The sequence below is a fragment of the Triticum dicoccoides genome, chromosome 4B (assembly GCF_002162155.2).
Source record: "Triticum dicoccoides isolate Atlit2015 ecotype Zavitan chromosome 4B, WEW_v2.0, whole genome shotgun sequence".
NCBI lineage: Eukaryota > Viridiplantae > Streptophyta > Magnoliopsida > Poales > Poaceae > Triticum > Triticum dicoccoides.
In genome coordinates this window covers 648,034,992-648,062,284 of record NC_041387.1, presented here as the reverse complement: position 1 = coordinate 648,062,284, position 27,293 = coordinate 648,034,992, and the positions used below count along the sequence as shown (strand labels likewise).

Below are 27,293 nucleotides of genomic sequence, written 5' to 3'. Positions count from 1 at the left end.
GACAAAGTCATCTGTCTTCTTCATCATCTGATACAAAGGGATAGCCTTCTCTCCCAAGCGACTTATAAACCGGCTCAAAGCCGCGATACGACCCGCTAAACGCTGGACGTCATTGATACACGCTGGCTTAGCCAAAGAGGTGATAGCCTTGATCTTCTCCGGATTAGCTTCAATGCCTCTCTCAGATACCAAGAAACCCAATAACTTGCCTGCTAGTACGCCAAAAACACACTTGGACGGGTTAAACATCATCTTGTAGACCCGGAGATTGTCAAAGGTCTTCTTTAGATCCTCAATCAATGTCTCCTTCTTCCTGGATTTCACAACAATATCATCCACATAAGCATGAACATTGCACCCAATCTGGCCATGGAGGCAATTCTGAACACACCGTTGGTAAGTCGCCTGCGCACTCTTGAGCCCAAAAGGCATAGACACATAGCAGAAGGCTCCAAAAGGAGTGATGAAGGTTGTCTTCTCCTCGTGCTTAACTGCCATTTTGATCTGATGATGACCAGAGTAACCATCCAAAAAACTCAAGCGGTACAACCCGCCGTAGCATCAATAATCTAATCTACGAGGAAGAGCAAAAGGACCAGCCGGACCAGCCTTGTTAAGGTCTGTATAATCCACACACATACGCCAAGTGCCATTTTTCTTAAGTACTAGCACCGGGTTAGCCAACCACTCAGGATGAAAAACTTCAATGATGAACCCTGCCGCCAAGAGCCGGGACACATATTCACCAAATGCCTTGCGCCTTTCCTCATTAAACCGACGAGGAAACTGCTTGACCGGCTTAAACTTGGGATCCACATTAAGAGTGTGCTCAGCGAGTTCCCTCGGTACACTTAGCATGTCAGAAGGCTTCCATGCAAAGATGTCCCGGTTCTCAAGGATAAACTCGATGAGCGCGCTTTCCTATTTTGGAACCATATTAGCACTGATGCTGAACTACTTTGGTGAATCACCAGGAACAAAATCAACCAGCTTAGTATCATCTGCCAACTTAAACTTCATTAAGGGTTCGTTCTCTGTGGTTGGTTTCTTCAAAGGCGTCATATCCGCCAGGTCAACAATGTCTTTATAGAATTTTACTTACTCAGTGGCACAAGCCGGCTCAGCATAAGCAGCACCACCCTCTTCACAATCCAGAGCGGTTCTTCTATTGCCATGCACCGTGATGGTGCCCTTGTGACCCGGCATCTTAAACTGCAAATAAACATAACACGGCGGTGCCATAAACTTGGCGTAAGCCGGTCTCCCAAACAAAGCATGGTATGGGCTCTTGATTTTTACCACCTCAAAGGTTAACTTCTCAGCTCTAGAATCATTGTCATCTCCAAAAGCCACCTCCAATGTTATCCTTCCCACAAGATACGCCGACTTACCAGGAACCACCCCATGAAAGACAGTAGAAGACGGCCTAAGATCCTTGTCAGTCAAATTCATACGACAAAAGGTCTCATAGTAAAGGATATTGATATTGCTGCCTCCATCCATGAGCACCTTCATGAGCTTATATCCTCCTACCTGTGGAGCAACCACCAATGCCAGCTGACCTGGATTGTTGACCCAGGGCGGGTGATCCTCTCGGCTCCATCCAATAGGCTGCTCAGACCAACTTAAATAACAAGGCACCGCCGGCTCAATGGAGTTCACTGCCCGCTTATGGATTTTCTGATATCGCTTGCACAGACTTGTGGTGAACACATGATACTGACCACCATTCAACTGTTTTGGATTACTTTGATAACCAGACTGTTGCTGTTGATTTCCTTGACCAGACTGCTGATTAAAACCACCTAGATTGCCTTGACCCTGAAAGCTAAAACTTGAATCGCCACCACCAAAGTCGGGTCCGTGAGAACCGGATCCTGAACCGCCATTCGGGCTATGATTGTAAAAAGGGATTTTTATTTCTGTGCCCCTGGTTCGTTAGTTCTACTCATTCATCTCCACGCTCTTAACTTTTGCTCACTTTTACCCACTCCCTTGCCCGAAACCCTCAGAACTGGTCACAGCGGACGTTGCCGTCGGGTCAATGGCTTGCCTGTTAACTCTGACTAGTGGGGCCGCATAGGGCGGAGTCCACATTTTGACCATTACATGGTAACCAGTGGGGCCGCGAAACTGACACTCACTATAACCTGAATCAGATCCAGTCGCTTCCGCACCGCCCCCTCCACCGCCGTCGTGCCGCCTCTGCCTCCGTCATGCCGCCTCCGCCGCACTCTTTCCGCCTCCGATGTATTCGTGCCGCCTCCACCGCATCTACCCTCTCTTCCCATCTAGGATTAGGAAGCGATGTCGGGGGGGGCACCCCATCCGGCCCATCGACCGTGGAGATGATTGGGTCGAATCAGAGGCTGGTAATTCATGGATTTCACCTGGGTAAGCATCATTTTCCTCTCAAATTGATTAGGAGATTCGTAAATTAGGCTGTATTTGACCACCGTTGGCGTGAATCAGCGCAATTTATCTGAAAATTTTAGGCCTAGCTGCGCCCTTTATCTTACTTCAATCGAATAGGGTTGATCCTGCACTTGCTTTTCGGCTGGCAGTTAGAATGTAAACTAGCAAGCTGCGTGGAACTAAACCATGTGTGATTTCTGGATTTTTCTATCCTAAAGTGGTAGAAACCACCGTTTCGTTCAGAGATTTCCATGAGGCACTCTGTTGTGAGTATCCGTGGAGCCCTGCCGATGCTGTTGAACTGAGATATTTCGACAGTACCGAGCAGAGATTTCTCCCATTAACTTGTGATGAGCATCTGGGATTGCTATTTAGTTTGAATCCTAACAGCCGTTTCGGTAAAATCCATATTGGTGTGCTTCAGGCACGCAAACAACATATCTCGAAGGGTGTTCAGACATCATCTGTCTCTGCTAATAGCGAGCGTCCTCGCACTCCTTGTAGGTCGAGACCAAGTAAACCTAGTGGTTCTGAAAGCCACAACATGTCGGCTGCCGCTAATTCTGCCAGTTCTCCTCTCCCTTCTACACCTGATGTAGAAGTAGATGCAGAGCCTGACGAGGAAGTGCCTCGACATGATGATGAGGATGAGATTCTATTCCCTGAACTGGTAGATAGAGTCAGTCAACAGGCAGTGGAAGATGAATATGCAGAGGAGCCTAGCAGTTGTGCTAGATTTGATGATACTCATGATGAAGAGAGGGAGGAGAACATCGACTCCTTAGTTTTACAAGAATATGATGGTGAGGACATGCCAACAATTTAGTGGAATAGGGAGAATCCTGAGCTTACTCCAGGAACCGTATTCGAATCGATGGTGGACTGTCGTAATGTAGTGACTACATATTGCATTCTCACTGAGAACTCTTATAAGGTTGATAGGAGTGAGCCAGGAAGATTCACTGTTCATTGCCCTTATGATAGGTGTAGGTGGAGGTTGCATGCACCCACTATGCGAAAGAGCAAATTGATTCAGGTATTACAACTGAATATTGTTATCAGATTATTTATCCATTCTATATTCAGATCATGTGTATTGTTTCTTAATTGTATTTGACATCATTTTTCATTTTGTTTCAAATAAAAACAACCCACACGGGCACACTTGCCCACCTGGAGGGGGAGGGGGAAAGGACAAATCTAAGCTTGCAAAGACTAGGTGGGTGGCAGATGCAATCTTGGATTGGGTGAGGGAAACACCAACAATTGGTCCAACAGCACTCCATGGGAAGCTATTTGAGAAGTACAAGATTAATGTACAATACATGAAGATTTTCTATGCTAAGGAAATGGCTCTTGATAGGACTAATGGTCCATGGAATGAGAGTTTCTGTTTCTTTACACCTTCAAAGCTGAAGTGGAGACGGCTAGTCCAGGGAGTGTTGTAGAGATTGACAAGCATACAGTTAAGTACAAATTAAAAGGGAAGACAATGGAGAAGGAGTGCTTTAGGAGGGCTTTTTGTTTGTTTCAAGGCTTGCTGGCAAGGGTTTCTGAATGGTTGTAGGCCCTATTTGGCTGTCGATGCGACTGCTTTGAATGGAAGATGGGGAGGCCAGCTAGCAGCAGCTTCTGCAGTTGATGGACACAACTGGCTATTCCCTGTTGCATTTGGTGTGTTGGAGGTAGAGAGTGAAGAGAGTTGGGTCTGGTTTCTGCAGCAGTTGCGCAACATTATAGGTACACCCTCAGGTTTTGTTATACACACAGATGCTTGCAAGGGTTTAGAAACTGCAGTAAAAATTGTATTCCCTAGAGTGGAACATAGGGAATGTATGCGACACCTAGCGCAGAATTTTAAAAGAAATTCAAAGGAAAAGTTTATGATGAGAATATATGGCCAGCATCATACACATGCAGCTTGAGGAAGCATGAGCACCATTTGAGAGTGTTGTATGCTCATAATCCTTTGGTGAAGGAGTACATGGATGAACATCATGGAAAGTTGTGGTCAAGAAGCAAATTCAATGAAATCTGCAAAGTAGACTATGTGACCAATAACATCACTGAGTGTTTCAATGCAAAGTTCAAGTCAGTGAAAGGGCTTTCGCTGTGGCAAGCATTTGATAAGATCAGGCAGATGATCATGGTAAAGATGGCTCTTCGTAAAAGAATTGTAGAAACACAATATGTTGGCCATCTTATGCTCCCATCTCTGATTAAGGCATTGCATGCCAAGGCAAGAGGACTAAGAATGAAATGTATTCGACCGTCGACATACGACGCTGAGGTGACATACACTGACAGTAAAAATAGGGAATGGAGATATCCAGTGAACCTTGCAACCAGTGAATGCAGCTGTAGGCAATGGCAGATTCGCGGGAAGCCTTGCGTACATGCCCTATATCTCATGACTGTTATTGGAAGTGAAGATGGTGAAGTTGATCAATATTGCTCTGAGTATTTCTCTATTGCCAAATTTAGGGCTGCTTATGCTAAAAATGTGCCTGCACTCTTGGAAAGACCAATGGAACATAGTAGACTCAGGGTTCAAACTCCATTCTCCTGTACTGACTAGACCACCAGGAAGACCAAGGAAAAACAAGATAAGAGCTGGTGAAGAGGGTCGTGTAAAAAAACAGTATAAGTGCAAAAGATGTGGTATCTTAGGGCATATTGCTAGGCTTGTACCAATCTAGTTGATGCATCATTTGGAGAAGAGGAACAATGGGCATCAGCAAATGCAGAGGAGCATGCAACAACAGAGGAGAATGCAGCAAGTTTAGAGGATAATGCAGCACTAGAGGAGAATGCAACAAGTTTAGAGAATGAAGCAACTGAAGTAGCAGCTTGGTATGTGTGCTTTTTTGCATTTGTTCTCTTTTTTATCGATGGCTAAGCTTATTTATGTTTGACCCAGCTCTAGGATAATTAGAGGCACAAGACAGAAAAGACCTAGAGAGGAAGAAACTTCGGTTGAACCATCATGTGATGCGGAATTTGAAACCAGGGCTTATGAAGGTTTTGAAGCTATAAGAGAGGAGGAAGTTATTTTGTCTGAAGTTCCTTTAAAGATTAGTGAGCCCACAGATGACCGTCAACTGGTCATCACTTGCTTGATCAGTCAAAGCTCAACAAAACCGCCACCACTAGAAGTGAAGATCAGAAGCAACAAGACAAAGCTTTCAAAAGCACAAAATATCCCAGCTAGGGAAACCAGAAGCAAGACGGTTAACCCATCCCGGAAACACAAGGAGCAAGGCAAAGATTTGAATTTGAACTTGAATGCAAGTCATAAACTTTGAACTTAAAGATTTGTAATAAGGATTTTATCGTCAATTAGAAGTACTATGAAAACTTGTAAGATGTAATAATTCTATATTTAAACTTTGAACTTGAACTACTGAGGCAAACTTTGAATTTTAGGCAAACTTTGAATTTGAACCAATGCTTCAGTCCATTCCCCTGTGGTGTGAGTTGCACAGTTTGCTGAACTATTATAAATGTTAGGTGATCAATCCGATCTCTTTTGCGTCTACAAAACTTGTAGTCATGAGAAATGTGCTCCAAATGAGCTCTCAAGCTAGGGTAAACAGCCCCATTTGCAATCAAGTTTTTTTGGACCTACTCCAGATGAACCAAATATTTTTTATTAACACCAAATCAATCTATATAGTGTAGATTCGACGAATCACTATTTATTGAAATAATCTTTCTATTTGTACATTTAAAAAAATACTTTAATAGAAAAACCATTAAAACACGTTTACAATATGAAAATGGAAACTAAGTTCAGATCCTTCTTATTCACTTTGAAATCAAGCTTTGGTGATTTGTTTGATTTTTTTAAATTTTCAAAAACCGAAGGGAAACCCTACCTCCTCTCCTTGGTCTCTATGAAAGGTTGTACATGATAGCTCATATGGGTGAAGGTTTTTTTCATAAAAATGTCCATAGACAAAGTTTATGATTTTTGGTTGGTAACATGTCACACAAGACAACATTGTGCGCGGGTTTTATATTTTTCTGATTTTTTTAATTAATGGTGCTCATTTTACCTCGATCGTGCTAGCTAGGTTTCCCCCCCTAAATGTATGTATACCAAGTTTAGTATTTTTCCTCTTTAGTAGTGTGTCCTATAAAACGACGAACGGCGAAGGTTTCATATTTTTCGATTTTTTTAAATTATTTATGCTCAGTCAAAGCTTTTGAAACCTCGTTGACCAGCTCAAAACCCCTTTAAACCCCGCGGGGTTTCGCCTAACCCTAGCTTCGAACGTCAGCCGTCCGATCATACCCTAGCGCCAAGCGACAGCCCTCAGATGTGATCTTCTAGAAGTAATTCCGGGGGCAGGCTGCGAGCAAGCTCCATATCGTTGGATCACATGGACGGCTCCGCATCGTTGGATCGTGGGGCGATCCGCGAGACTTGTTGGTTGCACCTCCCCTTTCCTCAGGTACCCCCTTTATTCTAGTGCTTACTCTGCAGCGACGAGAGGAGCCACTCCTCCTCTGCTTCTTCTTCTTCTCCGGCGACGAGAGTAGCCACCCCTCTGCTTCTTCTTCTTCGGCGACTTTAGGCGATATGTCGAGCTCCACTTCAGCCTCCCGCCTCTCGTGGACCCAGTATGGTCCACTTCCCATGGAGCGATGTCCTGACTGCCCACGCAGCGCACCACTGATACGGTTGACTTCGAAGGAGGTCAAGAATGACAACTATGGGTGCGAGTTCGTGAAATGCGAGAGCAAGCCAGAGGGGCAGGTTAGATCTCATGATTTTTTCTCTGATTTCTTTTTCTATTTGCTTTTAACTCTTTTTCGATCTAGGATTTAGGGTTCATGTTTTCGTTTCAGATCGAGAAGAAATGCACACATTTTGAATGGCTGGATGACTACGTTAATCGCCCGGGAGCTCAATCTGCCGTCAGCAACAATGAATTTGGTCTCTGGAAGTGCTACTCTGACAGTTGGGGATGCAGATCTGAAGGGGGAAATAAAGAAGATGAACAAGAACTTGAAGTAGATGATTCAGTTGAACAAGCAGGCGAATCTGATAGCTTTAGGATTTTATCCCTTTTATTTTTGTGTAGTTGCTCTAGGATTTGCTTATTTGCTGGTCATCACTCGTTAGATATGTTATTAGTGTGGTGTCATGTCCTCTAGGATTTGGTTAAATTTGTGGATCATGTGCTCTACAATTTGCTTAAATTTGTGGATCATGTGCTCTATGCTCTGTGTTGCTTAATTTGTGGATCATCTCAGTTTCGGGTACCCGTCAGTTTTGTACACTTTCAGTTTTGTCAGACAACACCGATCACAGAAGAAAAAAAAATGTAGTTCTAGGGTCCAAATTGAAACTAAGCTCTGGTTGGGCCGTCTCATTGCGTTGAGTGTCGAAGGCCCACGTGTTGGCTCTGTTTTTTCCCTTGATTATTACCATGGTAAATCGATTTATTGCCATGCCGAACAAAAATAGTGCATGATGGTAAATCAATTTATTGTTGGACTTGCACATGTCATATTTATTTGTACATATCATGGCAATTTCCTTCTGTATATTGCCTACAACACAACACTTTCATTTTTTGACTGCAGGTATTATAAAAAGTTTTTGTTGCAAGAAAAATATTGTATACACGATTTTTTGTTTTTGTTTTTTTATTAAGAACATGCGAGACTTAATTATGTAGATCATGATATCCATCTGAAACCACGTCTAAAATAAAGTCCGGTGGCACCATTAGCCAGCATATCAATCTAGAGAGCATGTCTAGGCTCGGCTATGGCACCATATCCATCTAGAGAGCTTGTCTATGGCTTGGCTACGGCACCATAGCCATCGACCGATATCTCACATAGCAAACATACAACCATAACATAAAAAGTAGCAACCATAGCATACTTCTTACATAAAACATAGGGTACCCTAAACCATAGCATAGTCCACAAACTATTCAAAAATTAGCTTGTTTTTCATATAATATACGGAATAGGGCCACCAACAATTCAAAAAAAAGCTTTTCTTCTTCTTCTTTTCAACATTAACATGGCTCATTTTTCTAGCTTTAGTTTCCTTTTTGACACTTCAACTACTCCATTATCCGTGCGTTCGAAAACTTGACCCTACTCTAAATGGGCGAAAACTTGCTGGTTTTCATTGAGGAATACTCAATCATTGATTGATTTAGCAGAAGGGCTCGTGTACGGCACCATATCCATCTAGCGATTTATCTCACGTCAAATAAGATAGAAATAGCAAGCAAAAACATTGATAACCAATGACATATCAAATAGGGATTCCCTATCAAATAAGGGTAGCAAGCATAACAAAGTTCTTACGGGATAACACGGCAGAGAACAAAAGTTCACGGTACAACCAACGACATAATTAAGATAGAAATATATAAAAGATAAAAATCCCTAACACCCTAGAGCAAGACAAGCTCACGATCGAGACCGGGACTTCACCACCATCTTCACTGCACCTTCTCTTCACTGCTCCCTCTCCATGTCGTCCTGGCCGATGTAGTAGGGGAGGCTATGCATACCATCGTGGGTGGGGAAGATGCAGTCGAAGTTTCTGAATATGTTGTGGGTTGTGGGTTGTGAATGCGATGAATTCGCATCCACACCAAAACACCTTGCCGAGGAGGTAGTACGCATCAAATCTGTTGGTGAAGGTGATGGTGAGCCCGATCGGCAGAGTCCTGGAGTTTGGAAGCTCCAGTCAAAACATCACCGGCGAGCCCGCCGGGAGGTGGGTGAAGCCCGCACGGAGGAGCCACTCGGCAAACCCCCTTGCACCCCTCCAGCGTGAGAACGCCCACACGCGGAGCGTCCTCTCCACGACGACGTCGGCCGAATACCGTCTCTCCGGCACGGTCAGTGGGAGCTCGAAGGTGGGGTCGTTGTATTGCATCCTCACCTCGCTTTGAGAGTGCTGTGGGTTTGGGTGAAGGTGGCGGCGCAAATGGATGTGTGGAGAATAGGTGGAGGGGTGGTGGTTTAAATATGGAAAGGGGAAGGGAAGGGGAATGGCACCGGCCGCGCTTTGGATTTGCTACATTCAAACGAGCCGCGTCGATCGATATGCCACTTTAATTGCCAACATGTTTTAATTGCCACGTTGAATAGATGTGAGTGGATCGAAAAGTGGTGAAACAATGCTCTACATCAATTAGACACGCGTGGGAGATGCTACGAATCAGCGGCAACAACCGTCCCTGCGTCCGTGGCGGCCTGCGTGAAAATGAGGCTCGTCAGTGTCCGTGGTGGCTCGCGTGAAAAAGAGGCCGGTCAGCGCATCGTGGCGGCGGGCGGCGGCGCATGCAGCTAGGCTAGCTACGTGCATGCATGCAGGCTAGCTGGACATGTCGTGCATGCATAACAGGCTTATGTCGTTGCGGCGCGCACACGGCCCAATTCTAACCACGTCCCAACGGGCTAACCGCGGCACCGTCCGCCGCGACCCCACTCATCAAGTCCAACGGGCGACACAGTCAGCGCGGCCCCACTCGTCAGAGTTAACGGTCAAAGCACTGACTCGACGGCATCCATCGTTTGTGACCAGTTCTGAGGGTTTCGGGACAGGGAGTGGGGAAAAGTGAGCAAAAGTTAAGAGCGTGGGGATGAATGAGTATGGCTAAGGAACCAGGGGCACAGAAATAAAAATCCCTTGTAAAAACGGGAATTCTTAAACTCCTTCATGATGAAGCAATCCTTCCACAGATGAGTAGTTGGCTTCTCGTGCATACCGTGCCTTGGACAAGGCTGGTTCATACTGCCTCAAGGTTAAATCTTGATCATCCGAACTGGGCCGGCTTTCCCTTGCGATGCTGATTATTATTCTGCGCATTGGTATTAGCCACAAAGTCTAAAATACCACCAGCTTTGCGCTTACCGTTGCCGCCTTGACCTGCCGGGTTATGTTGCTGCCCTTCCACATTTCCGCCCTTCTTTCCCTTACCCGGCTTATCATCATCAGACCCGGGGTCCTTGGTACTATCAGAGTCGGCATATTTGACGAGAGCCGCCATTAGCTCCCCCATGTCGTTGCAGTGGCGTTTAAGCCGCCCCAACTTCTGCTTAAGGGGGATGAAACGGCATTTTTTCTTCAACATCAGGACTGCAGAACCGGCATTGATACTATCCGACGAGTGTTAAATGAGATCCGGCGCACCTAATGGATTGTTGACTCACCTTCACCTTAAATGCAAGAATCCAAATCCAGAACTGACATAGGCTGCTTGCATGTATCTTTAAATTTTTGGATAAAACGCCTCTTCAACTCTGCCCATGATCCAACAGAGTTAGCGGGCAGGCTTTTCAACCAGGTACGAGCCGGTCCATCGAACATCATGGTGAAATACTTAGCACACGCAGTATCGTCGACATCCAGCATCTCCATGGACATCTCATAACTCTCAATCCAAGCCTCTTGAGGCTGATCCCCATGTAATTAGGCACCTTACGGGGGCCCTTGAAATCCTTAGGCAAACGCTCATTGCATAGAGCCGACATTAAACACGACACACCCAAGGTTCTAGAGATTATTCCTGCCTCCACGGACGCTGAAGGATAAACCGGAGATTGATGTTGAGCCGCCAACCGAGCCGCCGGCTCCGCCTGACGCCGCGCTCTGTCCTGGTCTACCAAAACCTGAGCATCATTACCAGCACGCGGCAGGTCAGGCCTACGAGGCTGATTGCGGTGTTGCTCACTGCTTGACACGTCCAGTTCATCAATATGTCTGCTATAACTCCTTGTTTGGACGTGATGTTTAGTGGATACGATCACGAGTGTACGAATAAGGCGCCTGCTGGGTCATAGTCGTCTGAACATTGTCGCTGGTTGGGGAGGGGCGGTCAACGATGCCAGCGAGGAAGTCGAAGCCACTGTCATGTCGATCGGTCGTACCACCCACCCGAGGAAGTCGAAGCCACTGAGATGGCCGGGCGCGGCGCCAACGCCGTGACGGACCTGAAGGCCAAATTTTCCGTCGCTCGCCACCGACGTGTGCCTCTACCATTCTACGTGGAATTACTTGTGCTAGCGGAAGCCGTTGGAAGGGCCACCCAGCCGTCGCCGCCGTTGGGAAAAGGTTTGACCTTTCCAGGTGAGCACGGAAGGCAAACGCTAGTACCACAAGTTTGGCTCCTCGCACATACGTGCACTATGAAATGAGAAACGTACGGCTCATGATCAAGGACGTCATGATGACATTAAAAAAAACACGTATTTAACAAACATATCCGTGTCAGACTTAAGAAATATTTATACACCCTTCATCCCAAAATTCTTGTTTTAGATTTGTATAAATACGGATGTATCAAGTCATGTTTTAGTATTAGATACTTTCGTATCTAAACTAATCTAAGACAAGAATTTTGGGACAGAGGGAGTACAATGTAAGAAAAGTGTTTGGGTAATTTAAACATATTTCACACCAATCAAAAAAATATTCATGACATTTAAAAAAAGATGCTCAAGCATTTCAAATATTTTTTAAACAAAAAATGGCAAAATTTTCAGACAATTTACAAAAATTGTGATTATTTATAATATGCAAGAATAAATATAAAATAGCCAAATTTTCGTAAAAAATATCTTCTAAGAAGGAAAGGATTAGTGGCATTGGTCGTAGAAATTGAAAAACAAACTTGCAAGACTAATTATCTTGTAAAAAACAATGCATGGATCATTGAAACTGAATTAACAAAACGTAGAGAAAGGTGCTGCTAGTACATGGAAGATTTCTAGAGAAGAAATCTTTTGAGGCAACCTGATGGATAGAAGGTTTTCTAGAGAAGGAAGAATTTTAGGTAGCCTACTAGCCTTCCTGAAGAAAGAAACAAAACAAAATAACGCATGGATAGAAGGCTTTGTACAGAAGAGAGAATCTAAGGCACACTACTACCCTTCCCGAAGAAAGAAACAAAACAAATAAGATAGACCTAAGCACTTGCCCCTTTGCAATCACAAAACAGAAGACCACCATATACTTGGGCTTAGTATGAAACATAACAGAAACATACCCGATACCTTGTAAGGCACAAGACAAAAACAAAAATAAATAGGTAAAGAAAAACAAAACAAAATAAAAGTTATATAAGATAGAATGAATTAATGACATTTTTATTATCCTTTAAGAAGAAATAAAATAAAACAAAAACTAAAATAAAATCAAAATAATAAAGTTTTCTTAGAAAGAATGAATTAGTGGCATTGATATTACCCTCGCAAAACTTTACAGCGAAATTACACTTTTTATAATACGCAAAGAACAAGCATATAATATTGCAATTTTCATGCTCCAATATAATTTACACACATATTGTATAGTACTTGTGTGTGTATCTACATACACACAAAATGATGTTTTTCTAAGGAAAATGAATTAGTGACATTGGTATTACCATTTAAGAAAAAAAAATGCTTTTTTAAAACAAACAATGACAAATTTTTCAGACAATTTACAAATAAATTGTAATTTTTTTATAATATGCAAGAATAAGCATATAATAGTAAAATTTCTGTAAGAAAAAGTTTTCTAAGAAGGAATGAATTAGTAGCATTGCAATTGGTATAACCTTTAAAGAATTTGGAACATTATAAGACCATGGTATACTCTATGTGATCAATCTTCCTTGGAAAACTTCATTTTCTTCTCCAGAAATGCGATTGCGCTGCAAAAGGAACTCAACTATTTGTGATAATTCTTATATTGTGGCGAGCATGAGCATTTCGTTGACATTGCAAGCAACAGTTGCCAGAATACAACAACAACAGAAAGAATAGAAATGGAACAATATTACTATCTACTATATCATGCTAGTAAGTAGTGAGTGACCTATAGATCCTCATTATGGGGCATTAGAGTGGAACACAATCGACGGAAACTTCAAAACAGGGAGATACATAACCAGAATCTAATTTGTTAAATCGTCAACGTTTAACTCTTCGATTGCTCACTGGTTGCACATTTTCCAGAAAAGTAATGCTCGATGCTTTACTTCAGAGCATCCTTGCTTCCAAGTTCCAATAGATTTTGAGGTATGGTAAATATTCTCTTTGGAGTTTGGATGTGTTGCTTCTCTCAACGCTTGCAACAGACCATGCTAATTAATCCTGTAAATCCATCTGATCATTCGGTCGCAGTAAGTGCTTAATCTCCTCTTCTTGCATGATTTTCTTGATTTTACTCGACTTGTGTCTCGTCATCAGCAAAGTTCTGCTCACATACCTCTGCAGAGAGAAAGGTGGCACCAGAAATTTAGTTCGCCAGAGGATGCTGCTTGAGAGCATGGTTACCACCAGAATTCAACAACGTCTTTCTCTCTCCTCCTTCTCCCCCCCCCCCCTCACTCCTCTTTCTTATCTCTTCTTTCTCTCTCCTCCTTCTCCACCCCTCCGCTTGAGAGCTCCACAGGGCACCCCGGCCCGATCCCATGCCTCGTCTGACGGCGCTACCGGTCAGCGATGGCTAGGGGGAGGAGCGCGGGTTCCTGTACATAGTAGTTATAGCCTAGTACTATTTCGACTTGCGTTGTTGTGGACTGGCGTTATGCCGTTTTGGAGCTTTACCCCGGCGACCTCGGGCGACGCCGGTTGGAGACCCTCTTCCTCCCCTTGTTCTCCTCCATGGTGGAGGCTAGCAGTGGAGGCTAGCAGGAGCTCGAGCTCCCTTTCAATAAGCTCGTGGGAAAGCCAGATCTGGCTCGAACAGGTGTTGTTTGTTCTTCTTCTTTGTGCTGCCATGGAGGTAGGGACGGGGAGGAACTCAGTTCTTTGTGAAGCTGCTGATCTGGTGATCCAGGGGATTATCAAGCTGGCTTTCAGTGCAGTCAACGTTAATCTTCTTGCTCTGCTCCGACCCCTGCTTCTGGAGTTGCAGATCAAATCATTACGCTATATCCTCTCTGAGAGTTCTTGGAGCCAAAATTTTGCAGCATATGGTTGGGGAGCTCGGTGCAGAGAGCACCATGAGATTCTCGCCACTGCGCCGCTGCATCTTCTGGTCGAAGGGCGACCACTCGGAGTTCCGGCGACGACGTCCGGCTCTTGTAATTCCTCCTGGCCGCCGAGCCATATGGGAGGCAGTTTATCTAGTTCTTCGGCTTGGTATTCACACGTTCTACCTCCGGTTCACCGGTGGTGCTATAACCATTCCTCCACCCCAAGTGGTTTCGTCCCCGGCGGTGGTGGAATCGTGCCAGGATCGAAGACGGCGAAGAGGACTCGATTGCTTTTCATTTTTGTTGTCCGGGGTCCAATCTGCAAAATATCCGGCCTGGGTTGTAATTTTATCTTTCTGTTGGGTCTTTATGTAATATGTTGCATGCTTATCTAATATAAGTCTGGGTCCTTCGGGACCCTTCTTGTGTTCAAAAAAAAAAAAAAACAACGTTCATAACCATCTTGTATCAGCTTATAGATAACATAGGATAAGTCAGAGAGAAAAGAACCATACAATATCTTGGAGCTTAAGCATAGTTGACTTTTCTATGTTGATGCTTGTTCCATAAAATCAGCTAATGCTAAAAAAACATATGTGTGTTAGTGTGATGATGCACCGAACGCTAGATGAGATAATTGAGCTAGTTACCTGCATTTTCATCGAGGTTGTCTTCTCCCTTGTGAGCTCCCAGTTCCCTTCCATGGGACAATGGGGTCCTTCCATGGATAGTCCGGATACCTGATTCCCGGTCAGCTACCAAAGTTTGTGGCCCATCACCTCCCGCACTGTTGTTGCAGCCACGTGGTATAAAATGCTGAATCCAGGGGCTTTCAGGAAGGCGCTGTTTGGGCCGGACTTGGGCGCAATCATTCGTCCTCCTCTCAAATTTGAGTTTCCTCCACACTCCACCTTGGAGAACCTTGAACCCACCTGTACCTGAATCTTTCTTGTTGGCATCAAGACCGTGGTTGTAGAGTTGATCATTTTTCGTAGCAAAGAGGCTTGAAGGCCTCGGCTCCATTGCAAAAGCCAAGTGTTTGTAGAGTTGATCACGGACAAAAGAAGCTTCCAAGGATCTCGTGAAAGAAAGAACAATCAAACATCACACAAAGCTGTCAATCATAGCAATGGAAACACAAAACTTGTGACCGCTTACAAAATATAAAATGGGGAAGAAGAGCAGGTGAGGGGTTAGTTGTTACCTGGGCAGTGTCGACGACCGCCTTGACCGATGGATCGCGGTATACTTGACCCCTCTGAACAGGAGGAATCGGTGAATGAATGGATCTGGGATTCGGCCGAGAGTGGGAGAGAAATAGTAGCGGTGCAACGGAAGGAAGCCGACAGAGGATGAATGAATGAGCCACACAGACGTATGTGATGCTATTTCTGCAGATATTAAGGGCAAAAGCGACATCTAGCTACGTGCATGGGCTTTTTTCTGGCGTGGCGGGAAAATATCTCGCGGGCACGCGACCAGATATTCTATTGGATGCGAGAAGACATGCGTGCCGCGGGAAGGGGGAAGGCCAGAGTGGAAGGAAGCTGCGTGTGCTTTATACCACTTTGACATTTGAGGTAAGGAGCTTTTCGTTGCAGTGGGTTACTTTTCATCCTCGACGACACTGCAATGACATGCCAATTTCTGGCCATTTCGTTGCATACGACAATGACATAACATTAGATTTGAAATTTCTGGTTTACATCCTATGGTTTTGGAATTTCATAAGAAGTTCCACTCCCTCACGTCTCAAAATAAGGGTCTCGCATTCAATATAACATTAGTACAAAGTTTTTTTAGAAAAACTTTAATATAAAGTTATACTGAAACGAAGTTGTACTAAAATTGAGACACTTATTTTAGGACGGAGAGAGTACTTGAAAAAAAAATCTTCAACACTTGGGAGTCCGGTACACTTGGTAATAGCTTTCTCATGCGGTTACATGGATACATCATCTTTTTTGCAAGATGATATACGGGTCTACGTGTACGCATGTGCACCAGGGACCAAGGTAGGCTATGCGTCAACGCATTGCGTCTTCTGGTACTGACGAGCACGGAAAAAGGGTGTGGTGTATTTTTTTTCTGATGCAAAACCAAAATAATTAATGCATATCATTGCACATTTAAATTTTTATTTGATACTCCCTCTGTTCACTATTATATGGCGTTTTGGATATTTTAGTATAGATTACATATCAATAGAAATTAGTAAACAAACACACTAAAACACAACTTTATACATTAGATTCAGAAAAAATACAACATCTTTGTTAGAAGGGATTAGAGAGGAATTGGTGGAATTATTCATTGTATTGCTTGAGCCTCGTGGACATATATATAGGAGTACAATGACCAACTTGAAGTACAGGACAAGGCAGGATCAAATCCTAGTCTATCCTATACTTCCTAATAATCTTATACTCAACATCCCCCCGCAGTCACAACGGTAGCGACGCAGACGGTGAGACTGGAGAATAATCCGAAGGCAAGCCGATGGACACCCCCTCACAGTCATAACGGTCGATGCATTGCGGAGTCGTGATTGGAGTGAAAACCGACGAGGTTGCTTAAGCAGGCGGTAGCCCTTTGTGCCGTTTGTCGATGTAGCCGAGAGTGTGGGTGGTGGAGCCGTGGTCGAGGTAGCCATGCGAAGAATGCCGTGGTCGATGTCGAGTCAGGGTAGCCGGTGTCGATGAAGTCGCCGCGGAGCCGCGGGCGCAAGGGGGCGCTGAGTTAGCATGGGCGCAGTGGTGTCGAAGTAGTGGTGCGCTGGGAAGAAGATGTTGTTGACGACACGTCACTGCGGGTTTGCCGAGCCCGAGGACACATCGTAGACGAAGGAACACGTTGGTGTTGCCAGCACCGGGCATGCGTAGACGGTCGAAGATGAAGTTGACGAAGCACCACACCAGGCTTGCCAGGCCCGGGGACACGTCGTGGACGAAGGCACGCATCGGTGTTGCCAACACCGGGCATGCATAGACGAGGACCTGCACGAGCTGTATGCCATGTCGGAGAAGTCGGAGAGGCCAGCAGAGAAGGACTCGACGACGGTTGCGGCGCCAATCAGCGCGGGGCCGATGTCGCCCGCGGTTGTCGGAGTAGACGAAGTGGTCGGGGTAGATGACGACGATGCTAACAGCGGGCTGGTGCTGGATGAAGACGAATGGGGTGGACGTGCGGCTGCGGCGGCTACGGGGGTAGCGGCGGTGGCGACGGCCTGACGGTGGCGTCGGTGGCTAGGTTAACAGTGCGTCGGCGGTGCTCGATGTAGGTGAGGAGAACCCAACAGCGTGACAAAGACCAGAGTGGACGATGGTGTTCCCGTGCCAAGGGAGGCGGTACGGCGCATACCATGAGAAGTCGACGCACAGCGACGGCGGTGGACCGCAGGCCGCGGCGCTATGGCCCAAAGGGGCGACGCAGTGGTTGCGGGCAGGTCAGGGCGACGACGGAAGACCTCGGGGTGGTCATAGGGACCGCGGGCCGCGGCGCTACAGCCTGAAGGGGCGACGCAGCGGCGGAGCGCGGGTCGGTGCAACTGCGGCGACGGCCTCGGAACGGTGGCGTGGACCGCATGCAACACTCACTATGGCCCGACGGGGCGACGCAACGGCGGCGCGAGGGTCGGTGCAGCCATGGGGACGGCCTGGAGCGGACGGCCCCGGGGCGGCGGTGGACCACGGGCCGCGGCACTACGGCCTGAAGGGGCGACGCAATGGTGACGCGGGTCGGTGCAGCCGGGAGAAGATCCACGAGGCGACGGCTCTTCGGCCTGAAGGGGTGACGTAACGGCAACCCGTTGCTCGATCGATGGAGGGGCGCGCTGAACTCGGGGACGCTCTACACGGGGCCTGCGAAGGCGCGCGCAATCGACGGGCCAGGTCGGTCGCCTGGCATAGCTGAGGCTGATCACGACGGCGGGCGGGTGATCAATTCAATCGCGCACGAGGTCGGGGACACCGCTTGGTGGAGGCGTGGTGATGGCAGAGTCCGAGATGAAGCCGGCGACGGCGGGCAGCCGGGCGGCTATGATTGGCCGCCGCATGGCGCCAAGCCACCGGATCAGGGTGTTGCAGGAGTCCCGGTCGTAGCAGGGCGGTGACGGCTGTCATAGATCGACGGGCGGGCCGGCGCGCAAACGGCGGCGGTGAGGGGCCGCCACATGACGCGAGGCCGCCGGGTCGGGGCGACCAGCGGGCAGACGCGCGGATGACGCGCGAGGCCGCCGGGTCGGGGCAACCGGCAGGCAGACGTGCGGATGACGCGGAGGCCGCCGCGTCGGTGAAGAAGCCAGTCAATTGCGCCGGTGTTGGAGTAGAGGCGCGGGGTGTTGATGGCGACAGCGGGCGACGCAAACCGATCAAGCAGAGATCGGAAAACCAAAAAGAAAACGCCGATCAAAACGACCGGCGAGAGAGCGAAAAACCTCGTGGCGAGGGTTCGGGAAAAAGACTCTCTAGAGCGGCCGGCCAACATGGCCGACGGACTCCTAGGTATGGGTGGCGCGACCCCCGGTGGCGACCGACCACCCCAGGGGCGGCGCGTGGGTGCGGAAGCGGCGGCGGCTCGGGTTTAGAACCCGGAAACTGATACCATGTTAGAAGGGATTAGAGAGGAATTGGTGGAATTGTTCGTTGTATTGCTTGAGCCTCATGAGCATGTATATAGGAGTACAATGACCAACTTAGAGTACATGACAAAGCAGGACCAAATCCTAGTCTATCCTATACTTCCTATTTTTTTTGAAACAAGGCAAAAGACTTGCCATTTTCATTGATTAAGAAGGAGTGAGAATTGCCCAGTTAATTAACGGAAAATTAACCGGGCTAAAACCAATACAATCAACCCACATAAAATGGGTACCACCGGCCAACCTGGCCACCGACATAGGATCACAGAGCTACAAAGAGGGAAGACATCCGCCGAGGAGTCGCAAGCGTCATCGTCATCACCGGCTACCTCCGAATGGGCGACTCCGACTTCACCGTAGACCTTCATCGTCGAAGCCGACCCGCAAACAGCTGCACAGAAACCATGACATCACATGCCAACAGAAGGCCACACGCACGAACAACCGACAGCTCCGACTCTGACAACGATCATCACAAGGGAAATATGCAGGACTTGTGCCGACCATGCCCGGAAGAGCACCTCGGACACGCCGGGAAGATCCGAGTACCGAAGCCCGAGCCGCGACCAAAGCTCCTCTCGACGCCATCATCGTTGCCAAACAGAAATCCACGCCCCCGAAAAGGCCGCCTCAGCAAACCACAAGGCGAAGATGCCGCAAACCACGCGGCGAAGATGCCGCCATGCACCGGTCTCCCAGTCATAGCCGGCTCCGAGACGATGCCCCCAAGGAGGAGAAAGACGCGAAGACGCCTCCATCGCCCGATTCAGCGGATCTGAGGTTTCCCTCCGAAGCCAAAGCAGTGGGGAGAAGCAGGAGCACCTCCATGATGACGCTTCCATGAAAGATCGCGGCACCCGCTAGCGCCGCCGTCAACGGCTCTGATGGAGACAGAAGCAAGGATTTCTCCCGGAGTTGCGCCGACCACCAGCCGCCACCGACCACTGCCTACCAACCACCACCTCTGCTGAGAGCAACCTCACTCCGGCCGCAGGATCCCTCGATCCACCGCAACCAGACACACACCACCTCCCCGGCCGTAGCCGCCGCACCACCAAATCCAGGGCCGCCGCCCCAGCAACCGAAGGCCTCCACCGCGCGGCCGCTGCGCGCTGCACAACCAGAGAGGAATCCCGAGCAGGGAAGGGGCCGCCACCCCACCCCAACTCGCCGGACGCCGCCCGTTAGCCGAAACACCAGCCGGCACCACCACGACACCAAGCCGGAGAACGCAGCAAGGGCCCCTCCACGACGCGCAACAGGGGGCCGAGCCTCCCTCCACCCCAGCACCACCGTCCGCGCCGGCCGCAGCTCGCGAGGATCCAGATCCGGCCCGCACGGGCGCCACGACCGCGACCGCCGCTCGCAACGATGCGCCCAACTCCGCGACCGGATCCCGCGCCTCCCGCCGAAGATCTCCTCCACCCGGAGCCAAGCGTCGGCCAGCCGCCGCCCAAACGCCGAATCCCCTTCCCGCGAGCGAGCTGCACCCAGAAAAGCGCCCCGCCGCCGCCGGCTCCGCGCAGGCTTTGCCTGCCGGAGGCCACCGGCGACGGCGGGCGAAAGGAGGCGGGAGGGGCGGGGATCGCCGCCCGTGTCGCCCCGGGGATTTAATGACCTTTAGCAAAGAATCTTTTTCCCGAATATCCCTGGCTTAGTGTAACGCAGTAAGTCATTAAGACACATGTAGTCACATCTAGCTACGTGAGAAAAGGGGAAATTGCATCCGATAGGACGCAGCTGTATTCCGGATCGACCTGCATCGAGGGAGATGCCGAAATTCCGCCGCCGAACCTCCTTCCCCTGGCACTCTCTCCTGACGCCAGTCCGCATGAAACACGTGCTCATGTGAGTTTAGGAGTAGCACCGCATCACTCTCTCACGCCGTGTTGGTCTCCAGTGGCTCCAACAGCTCGTGCTTCTCATGCTTGGCCTCTTCTGATGATGAAGTGGTCAGAGTGCCCCGCGGTTTCGCTTCCAACGAATCATATGCCGTGCTCCAGTGTGTCGCTCCACTCATCCTTGGATGACTTTGTCACGCCGGCCGACCAAGTTCGCAGGAGGAAGATCAAGAGATTCAGAAAGGGAAAATTTGTGGCTACACCCAAATGCAATGCATCCATGATGAACAGTAAAATCATTATAAATATAACAAAAATCAAAACAATACTATGAAACTTCGTGTCATTGATTATGAACAAAAAAAAATAGGTGCTTGCAAAGTTTGGTGCGCAAATAACATCAAATGAGCTCCATTCATACCAGATTGAGCATGAGCTAACATTGCTCGGCCATGTCCACGTCTAGGGTGTGGAAGAGACCATCTGCCAGTTCGACGTCGCCCGCTCCGTCTAACGACGAGGCCATGCTAGTCGAGACGGAGCCTGCAGGTACGCCTTTGTCGTCCGATGTATGCATGGGAGAAGAGGGCAAGACGGCTATGATGGTGGCGATGGCTGTGCCAGCTGCTCGCCGTCGGCTCCTCGTCAAACCATGGCTGCTGGACGATCTTCTACCATCCTCCCCTCGGCGAGTCTCGGTTGTCTACTATATAAGGCAGTTCAACAGGCGGCACCGTACGTCCTGTTGCCGTAATCTTCAGTTTCAGAAGACAGTAGGGTTTTAGGTGTCGAAACTTTCAGTTTCGACAGTAGGTTTTTCAGTTTCAGTTTCGTCAGAGATAAACCGAGCTGCGCCTCGGAGTAGCTACCTAGTTTTGCGGCGCCTTGACCCGATCGTGGGATGGCACGACTGCACGGTCACGGCGCCATAACGGGCGACGAGCGGGGAGTGCTGGGATGGCGGCACTCGCTACCTGATCGCGTCCGATTCTCTCGTTTCTGTTAGATCGTGTGAGACTGAATAAAAGTGCAAAAACAGAAAAGCTGCTGAACAGTTGAGCAGCGCAAAACTACTCTCTCTCTCGCACCCACTCTTGAGTTAAGCTTCGGTGATCGCCGAAGTGAGAGCCATCGAGGTCTGTCTGACATTTGGTATCAGAGCCCCGTTGCTCGATCACCTGTGGAGATGGCAGGACCTGACAGCCCGGGCAAGACCCTGGTGGATTCAGGGAACAGTGGCGGCGGCGGCGCCGTGGTTGTACACCAGCGCGTCGTCTGCGACACCGGCGGGGCCTGGCCCATGCTGACGCGCACCAACTACGCGGACTGGGCCCTCCTGATGCAAGTGATGCTCGAGGCGCGCCAGCTCTGGGTCGCCGTCAACTCGGAACTCCGGAGCGAGAGACAGATCGCACGGCAATGGAGTGCCTGCTGCGATCGGTGCCGCCGGAGATGACGTCCACGCTCGCCGTCAAGCCCATGGCGAAGGACGCCTGGGGCACGATCAAGACGATGCGGCTCGGCGTGGCGCGCGTTCGTGAGGCCAAGGCGACGTCTCTACGCCGCCAGTACGAGGCGATCAAGTTCAACGACGGCGAGAGCATCGACGACTTCGGTATGCGCCTATCTTCTCTGGTAACTCAACTTGAGCTACTTGGTGACAAGATTGGCGAGCCCGCCGTCGTCCGCAAGTTTCTCTCGGTCGTTCCCAAGGCCTACTCGTAGATGGCGTGTGCGATCGAGACGTTGGTCGATCTCAACACTCTGGCCCTCGAAGAGTTGATCGGGCGACTCAAGGCCGCCGAGATACGAACTGGACGCGGCGCCCGGCGCCGGCGACAGCAGCGGCAGGCTGCTCCTCACTGAGGAGGAGTGGTTCGCTCGCCTCAAGCTATGCGAAGGCGATGGATCGTCAGGCAGCAACGGGCGCGGGCGCGGGCGCGGCAGAGGGCGAGGCCGCAGAGCGGTGGCCGTGGCCAGAGCGCGGGACGCGGCACCAGTAGCGGAGATAAATCCAAAGATGTCTGCCGTTACTGCAAGCAGGTAGGACACTGGGCGCGCGAGTGCAAGAATCGAGCCAGGGAGCAGGCCAATCTCGCGCAGGTAGGCATGGAGGATGACGAACCAGGGCTACTGATGGCCCAGGTCTGCGGCGTGGTCGACTGCGGCGACAACGACGTGCACACGGCGCCGGTCCATCTCGTCGAGAACGCGGTGCAAGTCAATCTCGGGGCCGAGGACGGCACCCGCGGCGGGCGGTGGTACCTGGACACTGGCGCGTCCAACCACATGACCGACGATCGCTCGGCGTTCGTCGAGCTCGACACGGGCGTTCATGGGAGCGTCAAGTTCGGCGACGGCTCCGTCGTCAGCATCTGCGGTCGAGGGACGATCCTCCTGGTGTGCAAGACCGGCGAACACCTCGCGATCACGGGGGTGTACTTCATTCCCCGCCTGCGCACACACATCATCAGCCTGGGCCAGCTCGATGAGAGCGGCTGCCAGGTGCTGATCCAGGGAGGCGTGTTGCGAGTGCGCGACCGGCAACGCCGCCTGCTCGCCAATGTAAACAGGGCACCGAATCGCTTGTATACGATAGCTCTCCAGATCGCACAGCCTGTGTGTCTTGCAGCCCAAAGCGGATCAGATGAGGCGTGGACGTGGCATGCCCGCTAGGGTCACCTAAACTTCGACGCCCTGCGCAAACTAGCGCGGCAGGGCATGGTGCGCGGGATGCCCCTGATCGAATAGGCGGACCAGCTGTGCGACGCGTGCCTGGCCGGCAAGCAGCGGCGGGGTTCGTTCGCGCAGCAGGCGAAATACCGTGCCGTGGAGCGGCTCGAGCTGGTGCACGGCGACCTCTGCGGGCCGATCGCACCGGCGACTCCAGGCGGGAAGAAGTACTTCCTCCTCCTGGTGGACGACGCGACACCTTATATGTGGCTCGTGTTGCTCACGTCCAAGGACGAGGCGGCTGCAGCGATCCAGCGCATACAGGCGAGCGCGGAGTCCGAGTCTGGACGCAAGCTGAAGACGCTGCGGACGGACAGGGGTGGCGAGTTCACATCGGGCTCATTCACAGCCTACTGCGCTGAGCTCGGCGTGGCCCGGCACCTCACTGCGCCGTACTCGCCGCAACAGAACGACGTGGTCGAGCGGCGCAACGGCATGGTGGTGGGCATGGCCCGGAGCTTGCTGAAGGCAAAGGGCGTGCCTGGCGAGTTCTGGGGCGAGGCGGTCACCATGGCGGTTTTCCTTCTGAACCGTTCGCCGACGAAGAGCCTGGATGGGCAGACGCCATTTGAGGCTTGGCACGGGCGCAAGCCGAATGTGCATTTCCTGCGCACTTTCGGGTGCGTAGTGCACGTCAAGGACACGCGCCCCGGCCTGAAGAAACTTGACGATCGCAGCCGGCCCATGATCTTCGTCGGTTACGAGCAAGGAACACAGGGATATCGAGCCTATGACCCTGCGACAAGGCGCGTGCACGTCACACGCGACGTCGTCTTCGACGAAGGGGCTCGGTGGGACTGGACTGCAGGAAAAGACGCCGTGAACTCGTTCAGCGGCACCGACACGTTCGTGGTCGAACACCTTGCGAGCAGAACTCCAGGTGCGTCAGAAGAAGAAGGGGCGGATACCTCGCCTCCGCCCACGCCACCGGCGTCTCCAGCAACGTCGTCTGCAGCGGCGTCATCCCCAGGGCAGACCACTCCGGCACCAGCCAGCCCAGGAGGGGTGGAACTGGTGTCGCCGCCGACGTCGTTCAGCGACAACGTCCTCGACGCGGCTGACGACGCGGAGCGCGAGCACCGTTTCCGCACTCTTCAGAACGTGCTGGATTTCGGTCCGGCGGATGATCCCGACGAGGAACTGCACTTCCTAGCTGCAGAGGAGCCGTCCTCATTCTCTGAAGCAGAGCAGGAGGCGAACTGGCGGCGAGCTATGATCGAGGAAATGACCTCGATCGAGGACAATCAGACGTGGCATCTCACCACGCTCCTGCCTGGGCATCGTGCGATCGGTCTAAAGTGGGTCTTCAAGGTCAAGAAGGACGCTCAAGGTGAGGTGCTGAAACACAAGGACCGTCTGGTGGCAAAAGGCTATGTCCAGCAGCACGGCATCGACTACGACGAGGTGTTCGCGCAGGTGGCTCGTCTCGAATCCGTACGGATGCTGCTGGCGCTCGCGGCGAACGCGGGCTGGGCGGTTCACCGCATGGACGTCAAGTCCGCTTTCCTGAACGGAGAGCTCGAGGAGGAGGTGTACGTGCAGCAGCCGCCCGGTTTCGAAGTCGCTGGCAAGGAGCACTTGTTGTTGCGCCTAAACAAGGCGTTGTACGGGATCAAGCAGGCACCCAGGGCTTGGAACACTAAGCTGGACATGTGTTTGGCTGAGCTGGGGTTCACGCGGTGCCCCTCAGAGCACGCGGTGTATGCTCGGGGCACGGCGACCTCGCACCTCGTCGTTGGCGTGTACGTGGATGACCTGGTGATCACCGGGTCAGATGCCGAGGAGATCAACAAATTCAAAGGTGAGATGCGAAGCCTGTTCAAGATGTCTGACCTAGGACTGCTCAGTTTCTACCTAGGGATTGAGGTGAAGCAGGGCGCGCACGGCATCATCATCAGTCAGAGAGCGTATGCACGGAAACTGCTCGAGAAGAGCGGCATGGCAGGATGCAAGGAGTGTCACACACCCATGGAGCCGCGGTTCAAGCTGTCCAAGCAGAGCACAGCGCCGGCAGTTGATGCAACAGAGTACCGCAGCATCGTCGGCAGCCTGCGCTACTTGGTGCACACGCGCCCTGATCTGACCTTCTCTGTCGGGTACGTGTAGCGCTTCATGGAGGCACCAACCGAAGAGCATCGAACCGCCGTCAAGCACATTCTGAGGTATATCGCCGGCACCCTACAGCTGGGGTGCAAGTACACCAGAGGGAAGGGCACGGCCCAACTTGTTGGTTACAGTGACAGTGATCTGGGAGGTGACGTTGATGATCGGAAGAGCACCTCCGGGACGCTGTTTCTCCTTGGGGGTGGCGCAGTAACTTGGCAGTCTCAGAAGCAGAAGATCATCGCTCTCTCGAGCTGTGAGTCCGAGTATGTCGCTGCGACCACGGCGGCCTTTCAAGGCATCTGGCTGTCGCGGCTGCTCGGTGAGTTCAGAGAGTCGGAGACTGGTGCGGTGAAGCTCAAGGTGGATAACAAGTCCGCGATCTTCCTGGCAAAGAACCCTGTCATGCATGATAGATTGAAGCACATTGAACTCCGGTACCACTTCATCAGAGACTGCGTGGAGAAGAAGAAGATCGAGCTCGAGTTCGTGGCAACAGAACATCAGCTCGCAGACATGTTCACCAAGCCTCTCGGACGGGTTCGACTACAGCAGCTACGCTCGAGCATTGGAATGGTGGAAGCGATCCCCTGAGACTTCAGATTAGGGGGTGATTGTTGCCGTAATCTTCAGTTTCAGAAGACAGTAGGGTTTTAGGTGTCGAAACTTTCAGTTTCGACAGTAGGTTTTTCAGTTTCAGTTTCGTCAGAGATAAACCGAGCTGCGCCTCGGAGTAGCTACCTAGTTTTGTGGCGCCTTGACCCGATTGTGGGATGGCACGACTGCACGGTCACGGCGCCATAACGGGCGACTAGCGGGGAGTGCTGGGATGGCGGCACTTGCTACCTGATCGCGTCCGATTCTCTCGTTTCTGTTAGATCGTGTAAGACTGAATAAAAGTGCAAAAACAGAAAAGCTGCAGAACAGTTGAGCAGCGCAAAACTACTCTCTCTCTCGCACCCACTCTTGAGTTAAGCTCCGGTGATCGCCGGAGTGAGAGCCGTCGAGGTCTGTCTGACACGTCCGGCTACATGGTGACCGCGGTAAGGTCACATCGAGGAGGCTCTCCGGGCGTTCATACTTTGGCTGGTTCGGACGATGAATCTCCATCGTCTACTCGGACACTTGTGGAATTATTCGCACGTGTCGGGTAATATCAGCTCGCAGCGTTCGTTTGTTGCCGTAGTCACCAACTCTCCTCCGCCTCCACTGTCGATGTCGGCTACACCGCTGGGAACTGCCCAGGGCTCCAGCTCCAGTCAGCCCCTCCTCCAACCCCCGTAGCTTACGTAGGGTCATCCATGCCAGAGGAAGGAGCTCCCATTTCGTGCTTGGAGTTTTCGGATGATTCTTCTTACGTATGTCTAGCATTGCCCTCAGTTTACCGGCCGTTGTCAATACTAGTTGACTCGTTGCGCCAAATGGCGCGGAGACCCGCTAAAGCCATGTTATCGATGAAACTAGTTTCATTTTACAAGAACCTATTCGATATTGGTAGTACAAAGTTCATGTGTTAAACCATGCTATATTGAAAATATGGTTATCACGGTGCGAAATCCGAGTTTGAGAAAAAATTATATTTGTATAACATGTACAAACCAGCTAAGG

At 50.2% G+C, this 27,293-nt stretch overlaps 1 pseudogene; it reads right to left on the bottom strand.

Moving 5' to 3' along the window:
* Nucleotides 1–13,532: 13,532 nt before the first annotated feature.
* Nucleotides 13,533–27,293, bottom strand: part of LOC119292961 — a 54,805-nt pseudogene continuing 41,044 nt past the window's right edge.